The sequence below is a fragment of the Diadema antillarum genome, unplaced genomic scaffold (genome assembly GCF_040938485.1).
Source record: "Diadema antillarum isolate AM-2024a unplaced genomic scaffold, OU_Dant_1.0 scf00000176, whole genome shotgun sequence".
Classification (NCBI taxonomy): Eukaryota; Metazoa; Echinodermata; class Echinoidea; order Diadematoida; family Diadematidae; genus Diadema; species Diadema antillarum.
This window is the reverse complement of record NW_027271065.1, coordinates 539,617-552,780: the sequence shown is the minus strand read 5'-3', so window position 1 is coordinate 552,780 and position 13,164 is coordinate 539,617. Positions and strand designations below refer to the sequence as shown.

Here is a 13,164-nt window from a genome sequence, read left to right as displayed (position 1 = left end):
TCTGGCATCACTATGTCTTGTGTACTCGTAACACAGTAAATATTCACAGTATATATATGCCCCTCAGCTCATCGTCTTGCAAAAATCACGCATTATAAAGCCATGATAAAGATGTAGATCATTATGATCAGACGCTATCTATCACATCCACTATAGGGACAAACTTTTACTTTCCGGTATCCACCGGTAGTTCGTCTGATAATGACCGGTGTGTAGGACCTACCTACAATTATTAGGTGATACGCTATCAGCGTATCACCTATTGTGATTGTCAAAATCTCTCTTTATTAGGTGATACGCTATCAGCGTATCACCTATTGTGATTGTCAAAATCTCTCTTTATTAGGTGATACGCTATCAGCGTATCACCTATTGTGATTGTCAAAATCTCTCTTTATTTTTAGGTGATACGCTTTTAGCGTATCACCTATTGTGTTTGTCAAAATCTTCCTTTCTTTCTTTTTATTCTTCTTTCTTTCTGGCACATTTTGTGTCGTGAATATCTCAACATTGACATGACGGAATAACATGACATTTTCAGTCAACAGGTCTCATGACAATATCTAGCCACAATAAGGTTTTCATGACAGTAACATATCTATGACGTCATCTAGGCGCCATTTTGTGATTTTCGGACCATGTTACATGATCGATCATAACTTCATAACTAAAGGTCATTTCTGTATCATTTTCGTTGGACATAAAGTTCAGGTCACGCTCTATCTTACTTTTTAATGCTAATTACCCAGGACATCATTACGCGCGCATTAGCGCGCGTCAAAGTTTTGAAATGCTTAAAACGACTTCCCAATGGGAAATCTCGAAGTTTCAGACAATTTTAAGAGTTCCGCGCGTTCGCGTCCGTCCGCGCATTTCCACGCGCAGTGCGCGTAAGCAACATGAAAATGCACATTTTTTGACAGATTTGGATTCCTGATACATTAAGTAACAATATCCATTGATTTCCGATCAATTTCGACCTATAACAAAGGAATGCGCTGGCGTCAAAGTTGAAATTTTGTGTGCGCGTCTATGTGGAAATATAGCGAAAAACATGTCTTTGTTTATTTCGCCATAGCTCTTTAAAACGTCAGGTGACCCTATGTTTTTATTGCATATTACAAAAGCATATGAATTGAAAATAACGTTTCAAGTATCAATATTTCCCTAAGTACATTATGACGTCATCATATCATCATCTGAAATCAAAAAAGTGGAATTAATTTTTTGAGGTACTGTTTCTGACATTCATTTGCTCATATCTCTGTTGTTTAAGCTCAATATTATCCCAAATTCAGATATGTTGTACTTTGAACATTTGCCTTTTAAGTCCAAGTCATGGTTTAGAAATTTGATGACGTCATCATACCTTAAATTGTGATTAAAGGTAAAGATGCAAAATCGGACAAGTTTACGTGTTATGTCTATGGGAGGTGATTTTTTTTTAAAACCATGCATTGACTTGACAACGTTTAAGCACCTTTATCTCAGATGATTTTGCTTCATTTCCTCTGAAAATTAAGTATGTTGTAGCTGAGACAATAAGCTTCAGTAATCATGCATTTTATTTTTTGAAATCTCATCATCAGGTTGACAATTTTGCAGTTTAAAACTGAAAATGAGAATGGAATGTGGACAAAACGATTCCCGATTCAGCTTTCACATACATAAGATTACGTTCCTCTAATTTTCTCGTCGAGACGTATGGCCGAGTGGTTAGAGGTGTCGTCACAGAAACGTGAGGTTGCACACGTACGGGTTCGAACCTCACAAGAGCACGAAAGAAAATAATAATTTTTTTTTTTACTTTTTTTTTCTTCAATGGAGTACTACACCTTCGTCCATGTAGAAGTCACGTTCGCATGTAAACACACCTATACGCACACACTCACACAGTATCCCTTTGTTTATCGTTGGAGACTGCATTGCTTCGACTGCTGCAAAATATTGCAGGCTGGGCTTTTCAAGCTGATCATGGTATATTGTAACAAAATGAAATTTGTTCATATCAATTCAGTAACACAATGTAGTCGTGGTTACTTTGTGCTGATTTTATACATGTAAGAAGCTATACATTGTAAAAAAAGGTATTTGAATTGTTCCTTTAAGTCAGTCTTCTGTATTGATGATTATTTGTCAATTAGTGGTTTTTGTGGAGTTTCAGATAATGATAAAAAGTATGTATGATAAGTGCAGCGATACTTTCTACAGTTAGTTCAAAGTTGTGTTACAGAGGTTTGATACATACATTTAGCATTGTGTTTGTGTGTCCACGTGTGTATACAGGTTGGCCATATGGCACATTCTAGACAATAAATCTTAATTAATTAGCAAACGCGATCAGCTATGGAACTGAATATGGTACTAATGTATGATGTTCATGATTCTCATTAAACTGTGACGAGTTTAAAGAGATAGCTTAACTGTGTGTAAAAATAAAGCAATAATAAGGAAATTTTAAGGGAATTTGATAACCATGCCTATAATAATTTCATACAGGTACTAATAGCTGCCTCATATTCGTGTGATTGATCGTCATGTCAATAGCAAACTGACAACGTACGATTAATATATTATACATTAAACAACTGTCTTTCAAATCCATATCGATGTTTTCTAGTTTGATGACGTCATCATACTTTAAATTGTGATAAAAGTAAAGACACAAAATCGGACAAGGTTACGTGTTATGTCTATGGGAGGTGATTTTTTTTAAAACCATGCATTGACTTGACAACGTTTAAGCACCTCTATCTCAGCTGATTTTGCTTCATTTCCTCTGAAACTTTAGTATGTTGTAGCTGAGACAATAAGCTGCAGTAATCATGCATTTTATTCTTTGAAATCTCCTCATCAGATTGACAATTTTGCAGTTTAAAACTGAAAATGAAAATGGAATGTGGACAAAACGATTCCTCATGTATCTTTCACATACATAAGTTTACGTTCCCCATATTTTCTCGTCGAGACGTATGGCCAAGTGGCTAAAGGCGACGTCTCAGAGACGTAAGGTTGCGGGTTGGAACCCCACAAGATCACGAAACAAAATACTTAGCTATTTTACTTTTTTTTCTTCAATTTTGTATTACATATTCGTCCATGTAGAAATCACGTACGTATATAAACGCACCTATACACACACAGACACACACACACACACGCCATATCCCTCTTTTTTGTGTGTTGGAGACCACATTGCTTCGACTGCAGCACAATTTTGCAGGTTGACTTTGTCAAACCGATCATAGTATGTAATGACGACGACTGAGGTGTTGTACTTTGAACAATTGTCTTTCAAGACGATGTCATTGTTTTGTAATTTGATGACGTCATTACACTGAAAATTGTGATTAAAGGCAAGGTATCAAAACCAGCCGATTATAGGTTTTATGTCTGCGGGACGTATTTTTCCCAAGTTGCCAGAAATGGCATAGCGACCTCAGTCGTTACAAGGCCGCTTTTCCGTCTAGCAATGCAATAGATGTTCACACGGCCACGTTGGTTGAGTGGGCATTGACTTTCCCCCTGTTATATCTATACATTGTTTTTTTTTTTTGTCTTACCATTTCCGTGGATGACCCGTGGCCGAGTGGTTACAGAAACGGTTTCGCATGTACGCTCAATATAACTTCAAGGTGCCTATATCACATTCTTTTCTTTGTCGATCACAGATGACTGTCATCTGATGACCACAAGCGTATCACCTAACTCGTCCTCAATGTGACGAGTTTTCATGTCTCGTTTTTTATTCTTCTTTCTTTCTGGACAATTTTGTGTCGTCAATATCTCAACAATGACATTACGGAATGACATGAAATTTTCAGTCAACATGTCTCATAACAATATCTAGCCACAATAAGGTTTTCATGACAGTAACATATCTATGACGTCATCTAGGCGCCATTTTGTGATTTTCGGACCTTGTCACATGATCGATCATAACTTCATAACTAGATGTCATTTCTGCATCATTTTCGGTGGACATAAAGTTCAGGTCACGCTCTATCTTACTTTTTAACGTTAGTTACCCAGGTCTTCATTACGCGCGCCTACGCGCGCGTCAAAATTTTAAAAGGCTCAAAACGACTTCCCAATGGGAAATCTCGAAGTTTCAGACAATTTTAAGCGTTTCAAACATTTTCTCGCGTGCGCGTCCGTCCGCGCAATTTCACGCGCAGAGGGCGTAACCAACATGAAAATGCAATTTTTTTGACTGATTTGGATTCCTGATACTTTGAGTAACAATATCCACTGATTTCCGATCGATGTTGACCTATAACAAAGGAATGCACTGGCGTCAAAGTTGAAATTCCGCGCGCGCGTCTTTCTGCAAATATAGTGAAAAAACATGTCTTTGTTTATTTCGCCATAGCTCTTTAAATCGTCCGTTGACCCGATATTTCTATTGCATATTACAAAAGCATATGAATTGTAAATAACATTCCTAGTATCAATATTGCCAGGAAAACGCGATGAAGTGATCATATCGTCATTTTGAATAAAAAAAGTGGAATTGATTTTTTTGAGGTACTGTTTCTGACATTCATTTGCTCGTATCTCTGTTGTTTAAGCTCAATATTATCCCAAATTCACATATGTTGTCCTTTAAACATTTGCCTTTCAAGTCCATGTCATGGTTTTGAAATTTGATGACGTCATCATACTTTAAATTGTGATTAAAAGTAAAGATGCAAAATCGGACAAGTTTACGTGTTATGTCTATGGGAGGTGATTTTTTTTAAAAGCATGCATTGACTTAACAACGTTTAAGCACCTTTATCTCAGCTGATTTTGCTTCATTTCCTCTGAAACTTTAGTATGTTGTAGCTGAGACAATAAGCTGCAGTAATCATGCATTTTATTCTTTGAAATCTCCTCATCAGATTGACAATTTTGCAGTTTAAAACTGAAAATGAAAATGGAATGTGGACAAAACGATTCCTCATGTATCTTTCATATACATAAGTTTACGTTCCCCATATTTTCTCGTCGAGACGTATGGCCGAGTGGTTAAAGGCGCCGTCTCAGAGACGTGAGGTTGCGGGTTCGAACCCCACAAGATCACGAAACAATTTTTTTTTATTTTACTTTTTTTTCTTCAATTTGTATTATATATTCGTCCATGTAGAAATCACGTTCGTATATAAACGCACCTATACACACACACAGACACACACACACGCCATATCCCTCTTTTTTGTGTGTTGGAGACCACATTGCTTCGACTGCAGCAACATTTTGCAGGTTGACTTTGTCAAACCGATCATAGTATGTAATGACGACGACTGAGGTGTTGTACTTTGAACAATTGTCTTTCAAGACGATGTCATTGTTTTGTAATTTGATGACGTCATTACACTGAAAATTGTGATTAAAGGCAAGGTATCAAAACCAGCCGATTATAGGTTTTATGTCTGCGGGACGTATTTTTCCCAAGTTGCCAGAAATGGCATAGCGACCTCAGTCGTTACATGGCCGCTTTTCCGTCTAGCAATGCAATAGATGTTCACACGGCCACGTTAGTTGAGTGGGCATTGACTTTCCCCCTGTTATATCTATACATTGTTTTTTTTTTTTTGTCTTACCATTTCCGTGGATGACCCGTGGCCGAGTGGTTACAGAAACGGTTTCGCATGCACGCTCAATATAACTTCAAGGTGCCTATATCACATTCTTTTCTTTGTCGATCACAGATGACTGTCATCTGATGACCACAAGCGTATCACCTAACTCGTCCTCAATGTGACGAGTTTTCATGTCTCGTTTCTTTTTATTCTTCTTTCTTTCTGGACAATTTTGTGTCATCAATATCTCAAGAATGACATTACGGAATAACATGACATTTTCAGGGAACATGTCTCATGACAAAATCTAGCCACAATAAGGTTTTCATGACAGTAACATATCTATGACGTCATCTAGGCGCCATTTTGTGATTTTCGGACCATGTTACATGATCGATCATAACTTCATAACTAAAGGTCATTTCTGTATCATTTTCATTGGACATAAAGTTCAGGTCACGCTCTATCTTACTTTTTAATGCTAATTACCTAGGACATCATTACGCGCGCATTAGCGCGCGTCAAAGTTTTTAAATGCTTAAAACGACTTCCCAATGGGAAATCTCGAAGTTTCAGACAATTTTAAGCGTTCCGCGCGTTCGCGTCCGTCCGCGCATTTCCGCGCGCAGTGCGCGTAAGCAACATGAAAATGCACATTTTTTGACAGATTTGGATTCCTGATACATTAAGTAACAATATCCATTGATTTCCGATCAATTTCGACCTATAACAAAGGAATGCGATGGCGTCAAAGTTGAAATTTCGTGTTCGCGTCTATGTGGAAATATAGCGAAAAACATGTCTTTGTTTATTTCGCCATAGCTCTTTAAAACGTCAGGTGACCCTATGTTTTTATTGCATATTACAAAAGCATATGAATTGAAAATAACGTTTCAAGTATCAATATTTCCCTAAATACATTATGACGTCATCATATCATCATCTGAAATCAAAAAAGTGGAATTAATTTTTTTGAGGTACTCTTTCTGACATTCATTTGCTCGTATCTCTGTTGTTTAAGCTCAATATTATCCCAAATTCAGATATGTTGTACTTTGAACATTTGCCTTTTAAGTCCAAGTCATGGTTTTGAAATTTGATGACGTCATCATACCTTAAATTGTGATTAAAGGTAAAGATGCAAAATCGGACAAGTTTACGTGTTATGTCTATGGGAGGTCATTTTTTTTAAAACCATGCATTGACTTGACAACGTTTAAGCACCTTTATCTCAGCTGATTTTGCTTCATTTCCTCTGAAACTTAAGTATGTTGTAGCTGAGACAATAAGCTTCAGTAATCATGCATTTTATTTTTTGAAATCTCATCATCAGGTTGACAATTTTGCAGTTTAAAACTGAAAATGAGAATGGAATGTGGACAAAACGATTCCCGATTCAGCTTTCACATACATAAGTTTACGTTCCTCATATTTTCTCGCCGAGACGTATGGCCGAGTGGTTAAAGGCGACGTCTCAGAGACGTGAGGTTGCGGGTTCGAACCCCACAAGATCACGAAACAAAATACTTAGCTATTTTACTTTTTTTCTTCAATTTTGTATTACATATTCGTCCATGTAGAAATCACGTTCGTATATAAACGCACCTATACACACACACAGACACACGCCATATCCCTCTTTTTTGTGTGTTGGAGACCACATTGCTTCGACTACAGCAACATTTTGCAGGTTGACTTTGTCAAACCGATCATAGTATGTAATGACGACGACTGAGGTGTTGTACTTTGAACATTTGTCTTTCAAGACCATGTCATTGTTTTGTAATTTGATGACGTCATCACACTGAAAATTGTGATTAAAGGCAAGGTATCAAAACCAGCCGATTATAGGCTTTATGTCTACGGCGCGTATTTTTCCCAAGTTGCCAGAAATGGCATAGCGACATCAGTCGTTACAAGGCCGCATTTCCGTCTAGCAATGCAATACATGTTCACGCGGCCACGATTGTTGAGTGGGCATTGACTTTTTCCCCCTGTAATATCCATACATTTCTTTTTTGCCTTACCATTTCCGGGGATGTCCCGTGGCCGATTGGTTAGAGAAACGGTTTTGCATGCACGCTCAATATAACTTCAAGGTGCCTATATCACATTCTTTTCTTTGTCGATCACAGATGACCGACACCTGATGACCCCAAGCGTATCACCTAACTCGTCAGCGTGACGAGTTTCACATCTCGTTTCTTTTTATTCTTCTTTCTTTCTGGACAATTTTGTGTCATCAATATCTCAAGAATGACATTACGGAATAACATGACATTTTCAGGGAACATGTCTCATGACAATATCTAGCCACAATAAGGTTTTCATGACAGTAACATATCTATGACGTCGTCTAGGCGCCATTTTGTGATTTTTGGACCATGTTACATGATCGATCATAACTTCATAACTAAAGGTCATTTCTGTATCATTTTTTGTGGACATAAAGTTCAGGTCACGTTCTATCTTACTTCTTTTGATGCTAATTACCTAGGACATCATTAAGTGCGCGTAAGCGCGCGTCAAAATTTTAAAAGGCTCAAAACAACTTTCCAATGGGAAATCTCGAAGTTTCAGACAATTTTATGCGTTTCAAACAATTTTGCGCGTGCGTGTCCGTCCGCGCATTTTCGCGCGCACAGCGCGTCAGCAACATGAAAATACACTTTTTTTGACAGATTTGGATTCCTGATACTTTGAGCAACAATATCCATTGATTTCTAATCGATTCCTACAAATAACAAAGCAATGCACTTGCGTCAAAGTTCAAATTTCGCGTGCGCGTCTATGTGCAAATATAGTGAAAAAACATGTCTTTGTTTATTTCGCCATAGCTCTTTAAAACGTCAGGTGACCCTATGTTTTTATTGTATATTACAAAAGCATATAAATTGGACATGACGTTTCAAGTATCATTATTTCCATAATTACATTATGACGTCATCATATCGTCATCTGAAATAAAAAAAGTGGAATTAATTTTTTTGAGGTACTGTTTCTGACATTCATTTGCTCGTATCTCTGTTGTTTAAGCTCAATATTATCCCAAATTCAGATATGTTGTACTTTGAACATTTGCCTTTCAAGTCCATGTCATGGTTTTGAAATTTGATGACGTCATCATGCTTTAAATTGTGTTTAAAGGTAAAGACGCAAAATCGGACAAGTTTACGTGTTATGTCTATGGGAGGTGATTTTTTTAGAAACCATGCATTGACTTGACAACGTTTAAGCACCTTTATCTCAGCTGATTTTGCTTCATTTCCTCTGAAACTTATTTATGTTGTAGCTGTGACAATAAGCTGCAGTAATCATGCATTTTATTCTTTGAAATCTCCTCATGAGGTTGACAATTTTGCAATTTAAAACTGAAAATGAGAATGGAATGCGGACCAAACGATTCCTGATTCATCTTTCACGTACATAAGCTTACGTTCCTCTAATTTTCTCGTCGAGACGTATGGCCGAGTGGTTAGAGGCGTCGTCTTAGAAACGTGAGGTTGCACACGTACGGGTTCGATCCTCACAAGAGCACGAAAGAAAATAATATTTTTTTTTTTTACTTTTTTTCTTCAATGGAGTACTACACCTTCGTCCATGTAGAAATCACGTTTGCATGTAAACACACCTATACGCACACACTCACACAGTATACCTTTGTTTTGCGTTGGAGACTGCATTACTTCGACTGCTGCAAAATTATAGTTTTGCAGGTTGGGCTTTTCAAACTGATATAGTATACTGTAACAAAATGAAATTTGTTCATATCAATTCAGTAACACAATGTAGTCGTGGTTACTTTGTGCTGATTTATACATGTAACAAGCTATACATTGTAAAAAAGGTATTCAGTCTTCTGTATTGATGATTATTTGTCAATTAGTGGTTTTTGTGGAGTTTCAGATAGTGATAAAAAGTATGGATGATAAGTGCAGCGATAATTCCTATAGTTAGTTCAAAGCTGTGTTACAGATGTTTGATACATACATTTAGCATTGTGTGTGTGTATATACGTGTGTATACAGGTTGGCCATATGACACATTCTAGACAATTACTCTTAATTGATTAGCAAACGTGATCAGCTATGGAACTGGATATGGTACTAATGTATGATGTTAATGATTCTGATTAAACTGTGACGAGTTTAAAGGGATAGCGTAACTGTGTGTAAAAATAAGGCAATTATAAGGATATTTTAGGGCAATTTGATAACCATGCCTATAATAATTTCATACAGGTACTAATGCCTGCCTCATATTCATATGATAGATCGTCATGTCAATAGCAAACTGACAACGTACGATGAATGTGTTATATATTGAACAACTGTCTTTCAAGTCCATAACGTTCCCCATATTTTCCCGTCGAGACGTGTCGCCGAGTGGTTAAAGGCGACGTCTCAGAGACGTGAGGTTGCGGGTTTGAACCCCACAAGATCACGAAACAAAATAATTAGCTACTTTACTGTTTTTTTTCTTCAATTTTGTATTACATATTCGTCCATGTAGAAATCACGTTCGTATATAAACGCACCTATACACACACACAGACACACACACACGCCATATCCCTCTTTTTTGTGTGTTGGAGACCACATTGCTTCGACTGCAGCAACATTTTGCAGGTTGACTTTGTCAAACCGATCATAGTATGTAATGACGACGACTGAGGTGTTGTACTTTGAACAATTTTCTTTCAAGACGATGTCATTGTTTTGTAATTTGATGACGTCATTACACTGAAAATTGTGATTAAAGGCAAGGTATCAAAACCAGCCGATTATAGGTTTTATGTCTGCGGGACGTATTTTTCCCAAGTTGCCAGAAATGGCATAGCGACCTCAGTCGTTACAAGGCCGCTTTTCCGTCTAGCAATGCAATAGATGTTCACACGGCCACGTTAGTTGAGTGGGCATTGACTTTCCCCCCGTTATATCTATACATTGTTGTTGTTTTTTTGTCTTACCATTTCCGTGGATGACCCGTGGCCGAGTGGTTACAGAAACGGTTTCGCATGCACGCTCAATATAACTTCAAGGTGCCTATATCACATTCTTTTCTTTGTCGATCACAGATGACTGTCATCTGATGACCACAAGCGTATCACCTAACTCGTCCTCAATGTGACGAGTTTTCATGTCTCGTTTTTTTTTATTCTTCTTTCTTTCTGGACAATTTTGTGTCGTCAATATCTCAACAATGACATTACGGAATGACATGAAATTTTCAGTCAACATGTCTCATAACAATATCTAGCCACAATAAGGTTTTCATGACAGTAACATATCTATGACGTCATCTAGGCGCCATTTTGTGATTTTCGGACCTTGTCACATGATCGATCATAACTTCATAACTAGATGTCATTTCTGCATCATTTTCGGTGGACATAAAGTTCAGGTCACGCTCTATCTTACTTTTTAACGCTAGTTACCCAGGTCTTCATTACGCGCGCCTACGCGCGCGTCAAAATTTTAAAAGGCTCAAAACGACTTCCCAATGGGAAATCTCGAAGTTTCAGACAATTTTAAGCGTTTCAAACATTTTCTCGCGTGCGCGTCCGTCCGCGCAATTTCACGCGCAGAGGGCGTAACCAACATGAAAATGCAATTTTTTTGACTGATTTGGATTCCTGATACTTTGAGTAACAATATCCACTGATTTCCGATCGATGTTGACCTATAACAAAGGAATGCACTGGCGTCAAAGTTGAAATTCCGCGCGCGCGTCTTTCTGCAAATATAGTGAAAAAACATGTCTTTGTTTATTTCGCCATAGCTCTTTAAATCGTCCGTTGACCCGATATTTCTATTGCATATTACAAAAGCATATGAATTGTAAATAACATTCCTAGTATCAATATTGCCAGGAAAACGCGATGAAGTGATCATATCGTCATTTTGAATAAAAAAAGTGGAATTGATTTTTTTGAGGTACTGTTTCTGACATTCATTTGCTCGTATCTCTGTTGTTTAAGCTCAATATTATCCCAAATTCACATATGTTGTCCTTTAAACATTTGCCTTTCAAGTCCATGTCATGGTTTTGAAATTTGATGACGTCATCATACTTTAAATTGTGATTAAAAGTAAAGATGCAAAATCGGACAAGTTTACGTGTTATGTCTATGGGAGGTGATTTTTTTTAAAAGCATGCATTGACTTAACAACGTTTAAGCACCTTTATCTCAGCTGATTTTGCTTCATTTCCTCTGAAACTTTAGTATGTTGTAGCTGAGACAATAAGCTGCAGTAATCATGCATTTTATTCTTTGAAATCTCCTCATCAGATTGACAATTTTGCAGTTTAAAACTGAAAATGAAAATGGAATGTGGACAAAACGATTCCTCATGTATCTTTCATATACATAAGTTTACGTTCCCCATATTTTCTCGTCGAGACGTATGGCCGAGTGGTTAAAGGCGCCGTCTCAGAGACGTGAGGTTGCGGGTTCGAACCCCACAAGATCACGAAACAATTTTTTTTTATTTTACTTTTTTTTCTTCAATTTGTATTATATATTCGTCCATGTAGAAATCACGTTCGTATATAAACGCACCTATACACACACACAGACACACACACACGCCATATCCCTCTTTTTTGTGTGTTGGAGACCACATTGCTTCGACTGCAGCAACATTTTTAGGTGATACGCTATCAGCGTATCACCTATTGTGATTGTCAAAATCTCTCTTTATTTCTTTTTATTCTTCTTTCTTTCTGGACAATTTTGTGTCATCAATATCTCAAGAATGACATTACGGAATAACATGACATTTTCAGGGAACATGTCTCATGACAAAATCTAGCCACAATAAGGTTTTCATGACAGTAACATATCTATGACGTCATCTAGGCGCCATTTTGTGATTTTCGGACCATGTTACATGATCGATCATAACTTCATATCTAAAGGTCATGTCTGTATCATTTTCGGCGGACATTAAGTTCAGGTCACGCTCTATCATACATTTTAATGCTAATTACCTAAGACATTATTACGCGCGCGTACGCGCGCGTCAAACTTTTAAAAGGCTCAAAACAACTTACCAATGGGAAATCTCGAAGTTTCAGACAATTTTAAGCGTTTCGCGCGTTCGCGTCCGTCCGCACATTTTCGCGCGTAGTGCGCGTAAGCAAACTGAAAATGCACATTTTTTGACAGATTTGGATTCCTGATACATTAAGTAACAATATCCATTGATTTCCGATCAATTTTGACCTATAACAAAGGAATGCGTTGGCGTCAAAGTTGAAATTTCGTGTGCGCGTCTTTGTGCAAATATAGCGAAAAACATGTCTTTGTTTATTTCGCCATAGCTCTTTAAAACGTCTGGTTACCCTATGTTTTTATTGCATATTACAAAAACATATGAATTGGAAATAACGTTTCAAGTATTAATATTTCCATAATTACATTATGACGTCATCATATCATCATCTGAAATCAAAAAAGTGGAATTAATTTTTTGAGGTACTGTTTCTGACATTCATTTGCTCGTATCTCTGTTGTTTAAGCTCAATATTATCCCAAATTCAGATATGTTGTACTTTGAACATTTGCCTTTCAGGTCCATGTCATGGTTTTGAAATT

The 13,164-nt window shown here is 37.2% G+C and overlaps 1 protein-coding gene across 1 annotated transcript in view; it reads left to right on the top strand.

Moving 5' to 3' along the window:
- Window positions 1-13,164, top strand: part of LOC139722897 (uncharacterized) — a 109,363-nt gene that overhangs the window by 778 nt on the left and 95,421 nt on the right. The gene's annotated exons all lie outside the window — the stretch shown is intronic.